The sequence below is a fragment of the Glandiceps talaboti genome, chromosome 2 (assembly GCF_964340395.1).
Source record: "Glandiceps talaboti chromosome 2, keGlaTala1.1, whole genome shotgun sequence".
Taxonomy (NCBI): domain Eukaryota; kingdom Metazoa; phylum Hemichordata; class Enteropneusta; family Spengelidae; genus Glandiceps; species Glandiceps talaboti.
The window spans coordinates 12,930,667-12,948,344 of NC_135550.1; the positions used below are offsets into that span (position 1 = coordinate 12,930,667).

At 35.4% G+C, this 17,678-nt stretch overlaps 1 non-coding gene across 1 annotated transcript; it reads left to right on the top strand.

Annotated features, from left to right (window-relative positions):
* Positions 1-15,455: 15,455 nt before the first annotated feature.
* LOC144453863 (5S ribosomal RNA) lies at positions 15,456-15,574 on the top strand. The gene has a single exon (XR_013482441.1). It is a non-coding gene; the product is annotated as a 5S ribosomal RNA (ribosomal RNA).
* The last annotated feature ends 2,104 nt before the right edge of the window (positions 15,575-17,678 follow it).

Here is a 17,678-nt window from a genome sequence, read left to right on the forward strand (position 1 = left end):
CATGATAATGCTTAAGACGAAGATAAGGCACATGACGTAGTATGGCTGGTGATTGTTTCTATTTTTTTCACCAAATATTTCCGTATGTCAAATATGTGTGTTCAGATGTCTGAAAATTTATAAAACGTATCTCAATGTGTTGGATGTCTGAGGTGAAACATGACCACTGAGCCGAAAGGTTTTGTGTGAGATTTAGCCAATTTGCACTTGTGTAATTTTTCCCTGTATTAGTAGTTATACATATCTTGATGTATCAAAACCTTGGAATGTGTGCCTCAAAACTGGCTAATTTGCATAGGTAATTTGATCAAAAGAAATATAATTTCTTAGCTGTAGATATGACCTTCCACAGTTGTGAAACAGAGCTATTGTCGCCATATGTACCAATATTTGCTGAAAGGTGTTTTGGCAGCAAGATTTGAGAACATAACAGATTGTTGTCCCGACCGACAAAGTTGTTCCACAAGTTACAAAATCAATCCTAGGAATGCTTGTCGAATTAACTGTATATAACAAACAAAATATAACATAGCAAAGCAGAGATGAACACAACACACAAAACAGTATTTTTCGGGTGGGAAAACTCTTGTTGGACATGATGTATGAAATGTTGGTAATAGAATAGTAAACACAGATGTTTTAATACATTATTTTATTGATATGGATGGAACAATAAGGGCATGTGAATTTAATATAATGAACGTCTAAATAGTATACATACATGTATCACTATGACGAATGTCAAAAGTCATCAATCATATACTTGAAACAAAATGTGACTTAGCAAATTGTTATGCAGTCAGCTGTCTCCCAAAGCAGTGAAAATACCCGAAAATCATACAATGTGACCACTATAGAAGTATGTGGGTTTGTTTCTAGTCTATTTCAGGTCAAAAACATAACGAAACGTGAATTGACAGACCTTGATATATATATATTGATGATATTATTGATATATGCAACGTTTCAACAATATAGGACTTGTAAACTTTAAAAATTAATTCTCGAATAAAGATGTCCGACTGCTATTTGTATAATATGCACTATAAGCACAACTGATTACACGTCTAAAAAAACCTACGTATACGATAATATGACAATGATTTAATTCATATAACACAATTTCGGTGTCTATTAGTACGTGTCCAATTCATAGTACTCGAAGTCTGCTTCGTGAACGAAGTCGCCTTCATCCTCGGCAATTACCATGTTGTTCATTTCACAGACATACGTACCATTGGTCACTTTCTTCATATTAACAGACACACATCCAGACGTTGTCATACACCGTGACGTACATTGCAACCAGTTGCGTTCCATGGACGACCCAATCACGTGGTTGTGCAGTGCATAATCTGACTGGCGTGGATTTACGAAAACGGAGTAATAACCAGGAGAGAGGTCGTGAATTCCAACTGCGAAAAGGGAACGGTATAAAATTCATGTAAGATGTACAGCGGATTACTCAATAATGGTGGTTATTAGTAATAGTAGCAGCATTTCGTACAATAACGTGTGCCCTATGACTAAAAGTATTGTTCCTATTCGCGTGAAGACTTACTACCGAGTGACTGCGAACTCTTTCTTTAATAGAGATGCAAGTAATTTTATCGAAAAGGAAATCATGTTCTTCTCCTTTTTTTCAACTGTTTTTTTTACCACATGTGCCTTTCCAACTAAACCATAACTAAGACAACTCTTGGTATCAATGACATGCTTACCTGTACATACGACTCCATCTGAAATATTTAGGATACTATATTCAATGTTGGAAAACTACCTGGCGTGATTTTGAACTTCAAATACATATTATGACACTTACTTAAACATATATATGAAACTTCCAGGTACTTGTATGTACCTTGACATGGTTCATCATCTGTATAGTAAGACCAATCATTGGGTAACGTGCATTGTGTGTTGTTGTTACATAAATTCTTTACAATGGGCAGAACTTGGTTCACAACACAGTCAGTGTTTGATGTCATTCCTGTGATTCCAGATCGAGAGGCACAGTGTGTGTTCTCTGAAAAAAATAAAAGATTTATACTAAGAAACGTTACATTGTCGGTATTTTAGAACCAGACACATCGTGATTCAACGTCAACTCATTGGTGTTTTAACTATTTCAATTATGGCAGTGGAGATCATAAAAAACAAACATTTCTTGTTAAAATCGCCACCCACATACAAAGTTAATGATCATAATTGAATTATTACCCTACTCCATTCTCATTTAGTCCATTTTCATCACGTCATGATAGACAGAAAGCAACACTTGCTGTATTGTTTTGGGGTGTGCACTTGACGTCATAGTTTATTTGGGCTATGCTAAAACGTACTTGTGTGCTGTGAATGTAAGTAACCTTGTAATATAACAAATGTAACAATAATATGTATACTCAAGGACCCGATTGTGATCATGTCAGATGCATCTATAGTAATAATCAGTGCATTTCTTATCATAACTATTTAGATTTTCAAAAATGTACATACCTTCTGTTCTACCGTAGTTGGCATCAACGATTCTTATGAAATAATTGTCAGGACATGATATCTTTAAATCATCTTGATCCTCACACGTATACAGACTCAAATCACCACTTGGTCGAATATCTAGAAAGGACAATCAGCGAACATCCATTATTGTTACACAACGTTACGAGGCTGATGTTTTACTGAACACTTCACCAAACACAAACCAGCGACAATTGTTGTTTCATATACAATGTTAACGATAAGATTGCACATGTGTATATTTTATTTTAATTACAAGAAATGTTCAAATAGTTTGATTAAAGTTGGTCAGTACAATAGGATATAATTAAACACTAGTTGGGAGAATAGAATTTAATTAAAACACACTTGCAGACTACAGTGTATCTAAAAACAAACTGTATTAATTAAATTTGAAAATATTACGCTTCTAATAAAATGTGCGACAAGTGCGATGGGTGATGTTGCAATGAATACTTCGAAAACACAAACCAGAAACTATATCAACGTTTTCTTAATTATTTCCTATACCAAAGATAAGATTGACATTCAGTCATCCTGTCTTTATGATATTTTCTGAAAAATCCCCAAAACTAGCAAACTTTAAATCAGTTTAGTACATACCAGTACACTCAAAGGCAACCTGTAGATATTTGGAAACATCTGGACAGGGATCCCCGCCAAGTATATTGTCATCAACCTATATAGATATAATTATTGTTAAATATATTACATACATACATACATACATACATACATACATACATACTTACATACATTACATACATACATACATACATACATACATACATACATACATACATGTATTACATACATACATACATACATACATACATACATACATACATACATACATACATACATACATACATACATACACACACACATACACATACATACATCCATCCATACATACATACATACATGTATTACATACATACATACATACATACATACATACATACATACATACATACATACATACATACATACATACATACATGTACATACATACATACATACATACATACATACATACATACATACATACATACATAACTGTATGGTTTGTATTGAGCGGTATTGATTCAAACAATGCAAAACATTTCATTATAGCAGTATAACGTTGACAAACCTGAATAGTACAGTGTCTTTTTCCATCGCAGTATTCCTTGACAAGAGACAAAGTATCAGCATTGATACATGTGGTGTTTAACGAGTCTAGACTACCACCTAAACATACTGTACTGTTCGTTCGACCATAGTTAGCACTGATAATACTTATGTAGTCATCTTCATTGCAGCCAAATGACAAAACGTGTTCAAACTCCTCACATGCATAGAGCTCAAATGTTGTAGAGGAAGATACCTTGTCTGTAGAAACAACAAGGTGTTTAGGGACACATAAGTAATGTTTTCTTTCGTATCCTACTGAATTCGTCATTCAAAAAAAGTTCTATTTTCCAAGTTAACTGTTTGTTGTTCGTCTGCGGAATCGGTTTATTCTTAATGACTTTACTGCCAGGGGCCACTGTTCGTACTCTACACTTCCTTTCTTTACTGGAGTAATCTCAAGGCTAACGTAAAATCTACATTTGGTGTAAATATGGCGTTAATTTTTCGATCAGACAACAAACAATGTCTTCACTGAAAGCTGTCCCAATAATCAGACGCTGTACATGGCAATTACTGGTTTATTTTATCTATAGGTAGTATAGTAATAAGTACAAATCATGATTCATTGAGGCGCTGACTTTTGGGTGCGGACACCATCAATTTCATTGTATATATCACACTATACTGTGTACTGCTACATAAATATGTTTAACCACATGTGATTGCAATTAAGTCATTACATTTAACAAATCGGTTTCAAAGAATGTTCCAGGTGCAGCTAGTACAAAACATTTTGTGAAAATATGCAAGAATGAACTAAATGGGTTTGAAATGGAAAGAGATAATATCTTGGTTTAATCAAGACAAGGGTATTGAGTTTATGGCATCGAAGAACATACCAGTGCATATGAAGTCGACATCCAAAGATCTTGGTTGATCCTCACCACATGGTATACTTCCAAGTGCAGCTTCTTCAACAGCTACAATACAACTATGTTTAGAATCACACTGGCGTTTTATATTGTCTGTGACGTCAATGGATGTACAGTTGTAATCTGTATAGATAATACCAGACATGGTAAATTAACAAAATTACTTTGAAAATACTAAATTACCTCTAAGGGTCTTTATTGTCACTCAAGAGGAAGGAAAAAGTATGGAAATGTTTCTCTCGTGCGTATGTTTACATTGTCTCTTTGGGTATTTCCGCGCGCGCGCGTGTGTGTGTGTGTGTGGGGGGGGGGGGCAAGGACTTGGCATGCCCTGGTACACATAGTTGATATTCGTCAGTTCATCAACTTTTTTATGTTTAATTAGGTTCATCTTAATTCCTTAGAATATCAAGTCTTCCAACATTTCTAAATGACGTACTGATAAAGATATTTTAACTTTGTGTGATTCACGATTGTAAACAGTCATTTCGAAATCACTTACCATGGTACACCTCTACTTCACAGAGCTGTAGTGAAGTTGATGCGTTGATAACTTGAAGACTAACATACTGGGCGTCGATGGCGCCATCACAATACACATCAACTGTGGTATTACTTTCCATCAATGTTAAAACATCGCCACACTGTTCGTTACTTTTTATAGTTGGGTCATTTCCTACACGAACTTCTATTCCATTCAAGTTCTCACCTGCAATTCAAGACAGTCAAGACTTATATTAAGAACACGCATGTCCTAAAAATCTGTTTAAAATAAGGGTAATCATTACAGGGTTCATTGAAAACCACAATTCACGCAAAACAACAGCTTCAAACAGGTCAAATTATGTTACAAACAAAAACATTTTGTGCGTACATATAGGTACATTTTAATTAAAAGAAGTGTTCGAATTCGATAGTTTAATTAGAATACGATTTAATTAGAAACTTGTTGGCAAAATAAAATATATCTATATGACCATATTAATTAAATTTCAAGACACTACCCTTCTAATATGTCAATACATTTTAAGAGTAATCTTACCATGTAAATCAGCTGGTAATGTGATGACAACACGTGTGACGTCAAAGGAATCACCTAAATCGACTATCCACCATGGCTCCCATTCAACCAGACTTCTACTGCAGGAGTTGACATCCCATGAAGTTGTAGTAATGCCATCTACTGCTTTGTTAGCTGTTGTATTACTATTATATGTACTGCTTTGATTGGCTAATTTACTCTTTGCTAGATTATCGCCTGTGAAATTATGTAAACCGTATTAATGTGGAATAATTATAACACTTTTTCCCCGTTAAATGATAAATAGTGTGAATAAGTAAACACTCCAAAACTTAAAATGGACATAGAATTCACCAAATACATTGTAAATTGGTACTTTAAAATAAAATAAAAGTGATGAAAACATTCACCTTCAAATCGGTCACTTTCGTTTCGTGTCTCTTTCACCCAATACCAAATAGCCCCTGGACTTTCTTGTGATCCCTTTATCCATGGCGACGGACTTTGACTGCAGTTTGAACAGACAAGAGTGCCCCAATTGGCGTTACTCAGAAGTGACGATGTCGACAGCAAGACTGTGTTGTTCTCGTCATCTACAATCCATGGTGTAACGTTCTCTATGCTCGTGCTGGACGTTGTCCAGGTACCAAACCGCTCTTGTAATATACTCGATTGAGGCGTGTACCCAGTTAAAGTTGTCGCTTTGTTTGCTTCCCATATGCCTCCCCAGTTGCCACGGTTACTAGCTTCTAAACGATACTGGAAAAAAATTGATAGAACGACATAAACATTGATTTACGGATTTTGTGAACATATCCGAAAGTGACAGTCCGGTAAATAGTCTAAAACTACTTGTACTCACTTCTTTGTTCAAGTGGTACAAAAGTTTACGTATTGTAAAGAGAACATTACATTTTGTAACTTGTATTACGATTCATGCAAAGCTGGTGGAGAGGTGTGCCTAAGTTATCTCTAAGTTAAATGACAATTATTCCGATATAAACCAGCGATTCGAAAGACTTTGCAAAGAATGAACTGTGATGCAATATAATTGATATCCTGTCATATAAAAGTGTTATTACCGAAGATCACTATTTGTGCAAATGACTAACTGATATACATATAATGTTTACCAACATTAAACCATTTGCAATTACTATAATGAAAATATATATCAAGTAGTTTCATTAGCGCTATTATAGCATTACCTTCCTTTACGAGAAGTAAAATGGGAAACCAACCTGATATGTAGCTCCCATTCCACCTGTCACTATATAGTCAGCATACACGAGAATGGAATAATCAGTGTAAAGTGAAGGTGATTCGACGTTGTATTCCAACACAGTGTCTGATGTCCAACCATCTTGACTGACACTAGAAAGCAGTAATGTCCACCCTCCTCTGTTCCTTGTCATGTCACAATACACAATGACGCTCCTACCCTCAACCTCAATTTCGTACACACCATCTTGAGGAGCGTCACCAAGTAGTCGACTTTGCAGATAATATTCCTGGCAGGATGATTTAGGATTTGTGACGTCATAAGTTTCTAATCATACAAAGTGAAGAACATTCAAGACTTTTAGCCACATATACACTCGCATTGATTACATTCTTTAGTATTAAGTATAAATCCATGAGCATAAATGAAGACATGTTGTTCATTTGAAAGTATTCACTACCTGTGATTAGTTTGAGGAATTTATCATCTTTACTTTTTTATATTCTGTTGTTATTTCAATATGAGTCCCTAAAATCAGCAAATATAATAATTTTGTCATAACAAAATTGCCTTTGTTTCGGAGGCAATCAATGGAAGGAGACCTGAAACTGAACTTTATCTACCTCGTGATGCAACACAAAATCGATCGTTTCCATAGGCTGCTTGGTACGTTGCTTTGGTTACGTTGATAAAATGGTTCTTGCCAATGCATGCTATTGGTAGTGTTTGCCCTTCACAGCTGTAACCAGATTTGACTGATGACCTTGAACCTGGCGATACAAATATCGTTGTTAAACAAATTATTGCGTCCAAAGAACAGTAATGTTACATGCATGTAGTAGCAGGAATAATGGTGTCTATAGAAAGTAGCAGTGACATCTCTATCGTTTATTACATAGGTATATTACGAATTGTTACCTACAGTAAGTTACATAAAAAAATTAAAATTCTATCTGAAATCATGGATAGACCTTGCTAATATATCAGAAATGACGATCCCACATGTTTGTGAAATTAAGTCTCTCGTTTTTAATTAAACTATAGGATTGGATATGAAGACGTATACATAAAATAATAAAAACCACACCACAATTGTAAACGTTAAATTTAATACCTCTGATTTCAGGCAGACATGTGTGCTCTACCGTCACGTACTTATACACATCTGGACATAGATCCCCTACGACGTCTTTAATGTGCGATGTAACATCCACAGTACATTCTCTTTCACCATCACACAAAGTTGATAGAATACTGAATGTATCCTGGCTATCACCGGTACACGTTACATCAGTTTTTAGTTCGGATGAAGACGAAGGACAAATACCTCCAACACTTCGACCGTAAGTGGCACTGTTTATGTTAATGTATCCATTGTTGCAAGTAAGTGTGATTCGTTCATCTTCACATGCTATGGATGTCTGCTGATGTTCGAAATCTTCAAAATATAATAATGTTAATTAGGTGATGACATAGGTGACTAATTGGGCCAAGAACATTGACACATAATAACAAATGATTTGAACTTTATCTAGCTCATATGAAAATTAATGGAAATAGATAACTTCGTTACAAATAATAATATATATATACAATATAATGTTTCAATGGACATAAGTCAAGTGATCGAATACATGTTACTGACTTTCTATACAGTTCAGACTGAAGTCATATGAAAACACACGGATATAAATTATGGGAAATATGTCCATAACACCAAACACATTGAATTCATATCTCACCATAGTAAGCTTCGATTTCACAAAAGCTTGCATTGTTACAAGTTTGTAGACTGATGTATCGTCCAGAGATAGGCACTGTGCAGTAGACTTCAACATTTGAACTACTGTCGTTGATGGAGCCACACAAGGCATTCTGGGATATATTACTTTCACGGCCAATGCGGACACTTGAACCTCCTGCATATTAATACAATGAATTCAGTATGATCAAGATAATAATTCACGTATATAACATAGTTTCATGATAGAAATATTTGATGAAGTGGAGTCTATAGTTTCAAATATGGTGTTCCTCCATTCTTGTGAAATTCGATAAATTCAACAATAGTCATAACAAGTTTCATTTCGAACGCTTGTGAGTATCAACATCAAACACTGATTGCGTGATTAAGTAACAATTGGAGTGTTACCTCTCATTTTTCAACATGAACGGACTGACAGACAGACAGACAGACAGACAGACACACACACACACACACACAGAAATAAATTAATTAATTAATTAATTAATTAATTAATTAATTAATTAATTAATTAATAAATAAATAAAGACAAAACGGTACATGCTGTGCAAAGCGACCCATCCTTTCACAATATTTAGAATATTGATTATCTTTTACCGCAAATACTGTCAGCATTTTTAATGACAATCCTGGTAACATCATAGGCATCTCCGAGATCAATTATCCACCACTGTTCCTGTTCCCTTGTAGATGACGTATCGTTGGTTAGAATACACAAGTTACGTTGTTCATCTGGCGAAGTCACTCGGTCCGTGACCACTGATAGATCCTGTCCAGTAATTGAAGAAGTGACATCTCTGAACAAAGCTAGGTTACCTCCTATTAAAAAAATATAACGATTACATTGTTAATTTAGCCGATAACAGCTGTCCATGTAAATAAATGGTCAGATTTACGAGAGAAGATCATATATGATCTTGTAAGTATGATCAGTGGTGTTTCCAGTGGTGTCCACACACAAGAGTAGTTATGATACAATATTTATACGATCTGAGTATACTGTTTGAAAATTATCAGAATGACGACTGAATAATTATTGATATTTGTTATTCGGAGATATATTTGCTACTTTCTAAAGAACACTTGGCAAAATGATTTTTGTGAAATGCTAATGCTGCCCAGCAGAGGCTACGGGGATATGAAAGCTCAGTATGATTTTGGTTCCATCATTTCAATATACCTAAATATATCAAATGTTGTCAGAATCCTAAACCTTGTTGCAGAGCCCGTTTCAACTATACTCGCAATGAATATCATTCATTTACTTACCAAATGTTTCACATGTGTATGCAATGTTTATATACTTGATAACCGATGGACAAGGGTCTGGCAAGATTTCGTAGTACATACTTTTCAACATACACTGTTGTTTATTATCACAATTTTGTCCGATAATTTCCACAAAACTAGTGTCATTACTGGCTGTACACTTGGTGTAAGTACCCCCAGAGCCTTCATACGAACACATACCTGCAATCACAATATAAGAGCATTAATTCGCTCTCACTGACTTATACCTTCAGATCATGTATGTATTCTAGTCTAGGTTAACGAATTGGTATTCAGAATTCAAGCCTGATTAAGATACAAAACTCTTGGCGAAACATCGAGGTGAGTTTATATTCAAACCATCTTGCCTCTCAACACATTGTTCTATCAATTTTGTTTGTAGTAATCAAGACATTATTATGGACTGTTCAGGTTTTTGTCGGAAGAGAGATAAATCTAGTCTTACGACTATATGTCACTAGTCTTTACAAGACTGAAAAACGAAAAGATACTCACTTTTATCAGATCTTCCATACGAAGCCGACACTACGTGGATGTAATGTTTATCTTGGCAACCAAACTCTATTGTGTCATTGTCACATCCAATCACGTCATGGTTCTCATGGTCTACTAGATCATCTGCAAAAGTGAAATTTTTCATGCTATGACTATTAATTCGAATCCCATTACGTTCACATTTTTTTCTCTTGACCTCCTCCCCATATTACATTTAGTACCAAATTTATCTTTAATGTAATTGTTCAAGTTTTAGTAAATTTAATATAAGCATTAATATTAACATTCCCTTATTACATTCTTAGGCTAGTTCTTTACATTTAAGAAAGAGTTACAAAGTTGAGCCCATATCAGAGTTTTTAATGCATGCCTGGCTCATTTATTTAGCTTTGAACATTGTACTGCATTATTTCTGCTTTGATATTATATTGATAAATAACCCATCGATTTTTACTAGTAGTACTTACTCGTGCATACATATGATGCGTTGAGGTACTTGTTACAGTTATAACACGACGTGTAACTGTCGTTGAACAGGTCACTGTCAAAGAAGGACTGGAGAACCTGCAGTTCACATCTTCTTTTCTTACCACACTGGACTTGCAAACGGTTTAATATATATTCCTGGTCATATGCACAATCTGTCGAAAAAGAAAATGTTGCTTAACGATTTTGTGATAATAATCGGAAGTGTGGCAATGTAACAATTCCTTCCAAAACAAACGAGGCACGTTTTGGTTCCTCCTGTTGCAATGTCTACCTGTGTTTGCTGCCTAGTGAAATACGCCTTTTCATTTACCTAATTCTCAAGAGAAAACACCATAATTTGAAAGAAGCTAGTAAAACAGAAGAGCCAGTGACTTACCAGTTGGATAATTATCATCAGAAATGATACAAATTTCATTGTGTTCCCTGCCGTAGAATACGTCAGTGAATTCTACATAGAACCCCTGTGGACAGGTGAATTCCAGAGTGTCGCCTTGACATCCAACAATACCATCGACCCCGTACGTTGGAACACCTAGAAATATATATATATATGTATTATTTATTGCTTAAGTTACAAAGTACAAATTAAACCGGGGCATCGTTTAATTAACCAAAGTATATAAACAAGAATGAAAATCAAACTTTTAGTTAACAAATCTAACAAATATAACACACTTTCGGGAAATTAATTAATATTCACACCTAAAGAAGTAATCTTACATGCATAAACTGCTATAACCCTATTGTTAGATCTAAATATCATTGGTGGAAGTCATTTAACCTTTCAAGAAATATGGACAACTTACTGTCGTTTCTACATTGAGTAACATATTAAGCAATTGCCTATTCCGACTTCAAGTGAAACGTTTACATAACTGTGTAACAGAGACTTATAAACTACAGTGTTAGTGAAGTATGTATATAGCATGTCAGAGAACCGACTGTGGAATGACACGTAAGAATTGTCACGTGTTCAATACAAATCTCGTAAAGTCTCGCCAATATCTTTAGCATTGGTTTATATTTCTTGTAACGAAATAAGTATGAACGTGTGTCATCATACCTTTTTCCTGATAAAACATTTTGCTTGTGGATCCATATCGATCATCTCCAGCAAAGCATGTGTAGGAACCACGATCGTCTAGCAGTGGGGTGAAGTAGATGGTTGACGTCACCAACAACAAAGATACATTGTTTGTCTTAATCTCCACATTACTTGGAGGCATGTATATAGCGCCATCTTTCATCCATGTGATGGTAGGTGTTGGAACGCCGTAAGCTGTACATGCAATTGTTCCATTCGAACCGTAATGATTGATGGTAGTGTTGGCGAAAGAATGGATAGTGTAGTCACCGTCTGAAAAACAATTATACGAAAAATAAATGTTATACTAAATTTTTACCTTAACGTTGTCAGTCATAGTAACATTCGCATCAAAAAAGTCATAATTTAAATCTTGAAGTAGTGCCATTCCTAGCACGGTATGGTCAGAGGCAGATACAAAGTCTCTTTATTAGGTTACTGCACCACCACACTCACAGTATAGCTTCTGTCTTCGTTACAATGTCAACTAATTATTCTCATACTGAAAGCGTTCATGTATGATTAATATATTAATTTTCCATATTTCGTAATTCATAATTATATTATATACATTATGCAAATGTAATATTACGTGTTCACCAAACATTACCTGTACACACGTTTTTTAGTAGTAAGTACACAACATATTTTACGGAAGACATTCTTCCTACCTGCAATGGTACAACCATAGAACTCTATCCGAAGAGCTATACTCCCGCTCCAACTTTGTGGACTTATACGTATGTATTTGGCAAGTAGAATATCAAATAAAACGTTTGTTACAACAGAATTCGCATCTGTGTTGCCAATAAATGTCTGTAAGAAAATTAGACGGGATATTAGACCAACATTATAAGAGGGCCATTTCGAACACCTGAGGATCTATTTTGGGGTTTTATTTTCTTATCAAATGTGATGCATTTAGATCATAATGTTTAAGTTTAGTTATCTCTTTCAAAACTTACACTTTACAAGGGAAAATACTGACAAACGATGTTGCTTATAAGGTGTTTGAAATGGTGCATTTTAGGAGCAAAATATAAAAAAAAAGTGTAAGAAAGAAACAATTTAGATAGATCTGAAGTTGGTTATCGGCATTACATCAACACAGCTGCCAGGAATACCAAAACTGATAGTCTGATATCGATAAATCATCAACACTAAAGTAAGCCTACTCTGCAATCATTTTAGTCCGATTTATGCTAACTGACCTTTTCCTCGCCATTCTCTTCGTACATTTCCCATGAATCACCAGACAAACTGTACAGTATATTATACTCTGTCACCCAGGCGTCCCTCATTGGATGTCCTTGAGTTTGAACCTTCCTGATACGATGAAACGAAGTAAATGTGAACTGAACCCATTGTTGTTGGTTGTTGATGATTGGCATCCAGGCACCAAACCGAGTTTTTAAACGCACGAACTGTTTTAGGGAATCAAGACTGGAAGTCAACTTCATCGAACTCACACTGATTTGGTTATCCAGTATTAAACCCTCTTCAATACCCAACGTATCAACACAGTCTGTTGGGAAAGTGGAGACATCTTTAAAAAGTTATATAAAGATAGTAAATGGTCAAAGATCATCAAACATCCGACTTTTAACACAACTGAAATGTAGTAGTTGACTAAAAACCAGCGAGAATCACATCATATTATATCCCAGTATTCTGTTTAGTGCTTAATAGACGTCTGCTAAAATAAATAACGTTGTGGCCATTTCCGTGTTAAAACAACCAAGTCTACAACATTGGGTAATTCACAAGGCTGATGTCACTAGTTCAATGTAGAATACTATTGCTAAAGCCAAGACATTTTTTAATTAAACGACACTTGAATGATAAATTACTGCGCATTGATCCAGCCCTATCAAAGGTAAAATAAACAATCTTATGAAGGAAATAAATCCATCAATTGACATTATACGACTTTAACTAATATACTTGCGCCAATATCTTCCATGGCGTACTTACCCTGTGCGCATATAAAACCCATAGTGTCTTGACATACTGTATAATTCCATTGATAGTTTTCGCTACTCGTCATGGCAACGCATTGTACGCCATCTACGTCAGCCAAATCTGATTGGAAATCTGTAAAATTGGAATCTCCACCGTCTTGCCATTTACACAGTCCAGAGTGTAGCTCACAACCAATCCAAAAGTTACTTGGACTAAACATGGCAGCCTGCGTCTTCAGGAAATATGCTGTATTGTAAAGAGGGCAGCCAAATTAACTGTTACACTATTGACAAATTGGACCTTGATCTGTTATTTCTGTATTTTGCCAGAATAAAAGATATACGACCATAGTGTCAGGGCTGAATGCCAGTGTGATCCTAAGAACAGGACTCTCAGTCCTCTCAAGTTTATACTGCATAAATAGGTTCCAATGATGTACCGCAAGATTTGACGGTATTTTCGTTTGGATTGTGTGTGTAATTTTAACCAGTTCATGGAACACTGGGTTATTCAGTGCAATTCACAGTATAGGGTTTCCTCAACATTGTTTTGAAAACGTACATATGTATGTTTGTTAATTCTGTCGCCCCCCCCCCTCCCCACCCCACCCCAAAATCAGGACAATAATTTAAAAGACACGTTGAAAATGTTGTGATTGATTACCGTAGAAAAGACAACAAATTAAGGTAAGAAAAGAAAAGAAAAGAATTAACATCCATACCTGTTCCATTATTTGGAACTGTTGTAAGATGAGCATCAAAACCACTGCAATAACCTTCTGAATCGTTGAAGCTATGCAAGGTATCACTGACGAATGTATAACAATATCCATCATATGATAACCATCCATCTATACAGCTACCCTGGAGAGAATCTGTAATACAGGAAGGAAAACTCCCACTTAATATAAAGCAAGTCATTACAAATTTCTGTTGACAATCACAAGAAGTGTTAAACAGTTTAAGATAAAACCTTCCATAACCTCAGGAGCGCAGACCCATGCAATTCAGATTTCACTATTCAGTTTTATACAATACAATACAATACAATACAATACAATACAATACAATGCAATGCAATGCAATACAATACAATACAATACAATGCAATGCAATGCAATGCAATGCAATACAATGCAATGCAATGAAATACAATGCAATACAATACAATACAATACAATACAATACAATACAATACAATACAATACGATACAATACAATACAATACAATATCACCATTTTACCTTTTTTAACCTCTGAACTGCCGTCTGAAATATGTTCATTGGAATAAACTCTATCCCAAGGTAGTTCATAATAATCGTTTAAAGCATGGTAAACTTAGACCGGCATATTTAATGATAATAGTACACCAGATATGAATTCGTCATCGACTTGTTCTGATAGCGACGAACAGGCTTAGCAACAACATACCATGAATACTGTATCTAATGCGACGACAGTCTTTTGCCGAAAATTACAGTTTCCATGTCAATACGGAAAACTTCTTGCTAATTGTATTTTCTAGTGGATATATTTAGTCTTTGATTTTTACCTGTAACACCTGCCTACGGCCATACTACGTAGAATCCACCGGTTCTCGTTCGAACACCGAAGTTAAGCTGCGTCGGGCGTGGTTAGTATTTGGATGGGAGACCGCCTGGGAATACCACGTGCCGTAGGTTTTTTGTTGTTGTTTTATTTCTTGAATAACATTAGTTATAAAGTTATGACTTTAGTTAATTTAAATAGTCAACAAGAAGTCGGTTATTGTGTCATATCGCGATATAGTTATCTCGTTTGGTAAAGTTTCGTGGCAATTCCCGATAAAGCAATAGCCACGCACAGGTATTTAGGGCATAGATTAACATATTTGTCTTCTAAAATCACGAAAATACCGTCGATATTGATGTATAAGTTACTCACCTGTATTTTGGACAGGCATAGATATTTAGTACAGTACTGTACGTCGTCATCGTCATGCAATTGCTAGGTCGTGAGCATTGGCTCAGCGTTCAGCGCACACGGAATTTGCGAGTATGTTTGAAATATATAGTTACGGTTATTTTCAATGGATGTTTTCATCCACAGCGTTTGTCGTAATTAAAATGGGACAATTTAATTACAAATACAATTTAATTAAGTAATAAACGCATAATACTTTGTTCTTATGCATTAAAAGAACGGTTGATTTAATTAAAAACAAAATTTAATTAACTAGTCATTCCATTTACAGTTGTTTTTATAGACTCGAACAGCGTCGACGTCAAGCCTTTTCCACCTATTTACCCACTGCTGATTGGTTTTTATATACCACCATTATATACATTTCATCTCAGACCACTCTATCATGTCTGTAGTTGTCTGAGATTGTATCAATATAGCGCAAAAAAAAGATAAGTAAATACTGCGTATTACGTCACCTGATTGTGTGATTTCCTGACATGCGTACTTGATGTCTAAATGTTTGTAGAAGGCAGGACACGGATCGCTACCAAATAACGAAGTCTGAATAGGTACCTCACACGATTGACGACCATCACAAAGGGACTTCATTGCGTCTGTGGCATTTTGAGCTCTGACGATTGGAAGGAATATAAAGTGTATTACGTATTGAAAGACAATGGGTATGCAAAACACCGATTGTAGCTGAGGTACAAAGTTTTTTTCAAATTGATAACAGTAAATATTTCACCTGAACTTAAATAGCCATTTTCATGCTGTATACATTTCTAAATTACTTTTTTGGGAAAAAAACTCCAATCAAGTGTTTGACTGCTGAGATCTAGTTCTCTAAATGTTCATGGTGAACAATAATTTTGAAAACCAAGAGATTGTGCACTATTGAACGGAATATCATTCGGTGGGAAGTAAATTCTTTGTTTATAATCAAACTTACGTGCATCCTAGAGTAAGGTTGTCGAGGTAGGCATTATAGCACACGGAGTTATCCAGTGTCCTCCCATACAAGGCAGACTCTACGTCCAATTCTTCATTTACATCACAAGATATCGACATAAGGAAGTTCTCACATATTCTTTCCGACTTGTAATTCTCTGGAAAGAGTACATTTTGAGAAACCGCAATTAGAAACATAGCAATATAGTAACTACAATTTGAAATTCGTTGGAGGTGCATCGTGTCTAAGACACCGGCAATTTGTCTACTCGTTAATACTGTTCGTTGTGGATGAATAAAAAGGAACATTACATACCTAACCCCTCCTCCCCCTTTTCCCCATGAGGATATTGCAATGACGGTTTAACACTCAAGAAGAGCAATGACTCACGAAGGAAAGGACAGCTTGAACAGCCATGATAAGTATAACAAAGAGTAGATATTCGTACTTTATGTATGATCAATATTTTAGAGTTATTTTTACCAAATGGGAAACCCATTGCAAGCATAACTTACCGATACATTGGTAACTAATACGACTTTGAAGTTTAGTATCATTGCAGGGCAGTCCAAGTTGTGCCATTTCAGAGTTTACACTACATGAATTCGCCCCATCACAATTGGATATCTGACTGGTCACATCGGTCGTACAGTTCGTTAGATTCATGTTACTTGTAGAGTCAGGCGATACACACACGTGCCGGTCACCGAAATATCCCCATTCACCAGCTTGTATAGCGATAGAGTGATTGACTGGACAATCTACGTTTACTATATCACCTTGGCAACCCACAGCAGAAGTTAGCACTGTAAAACAATTAATAACTGTCATTTTAATTTCACAAAGTCGGGTAAACGGTAGTTATTCGAAAGAGGCAGGGGTGTAAATTC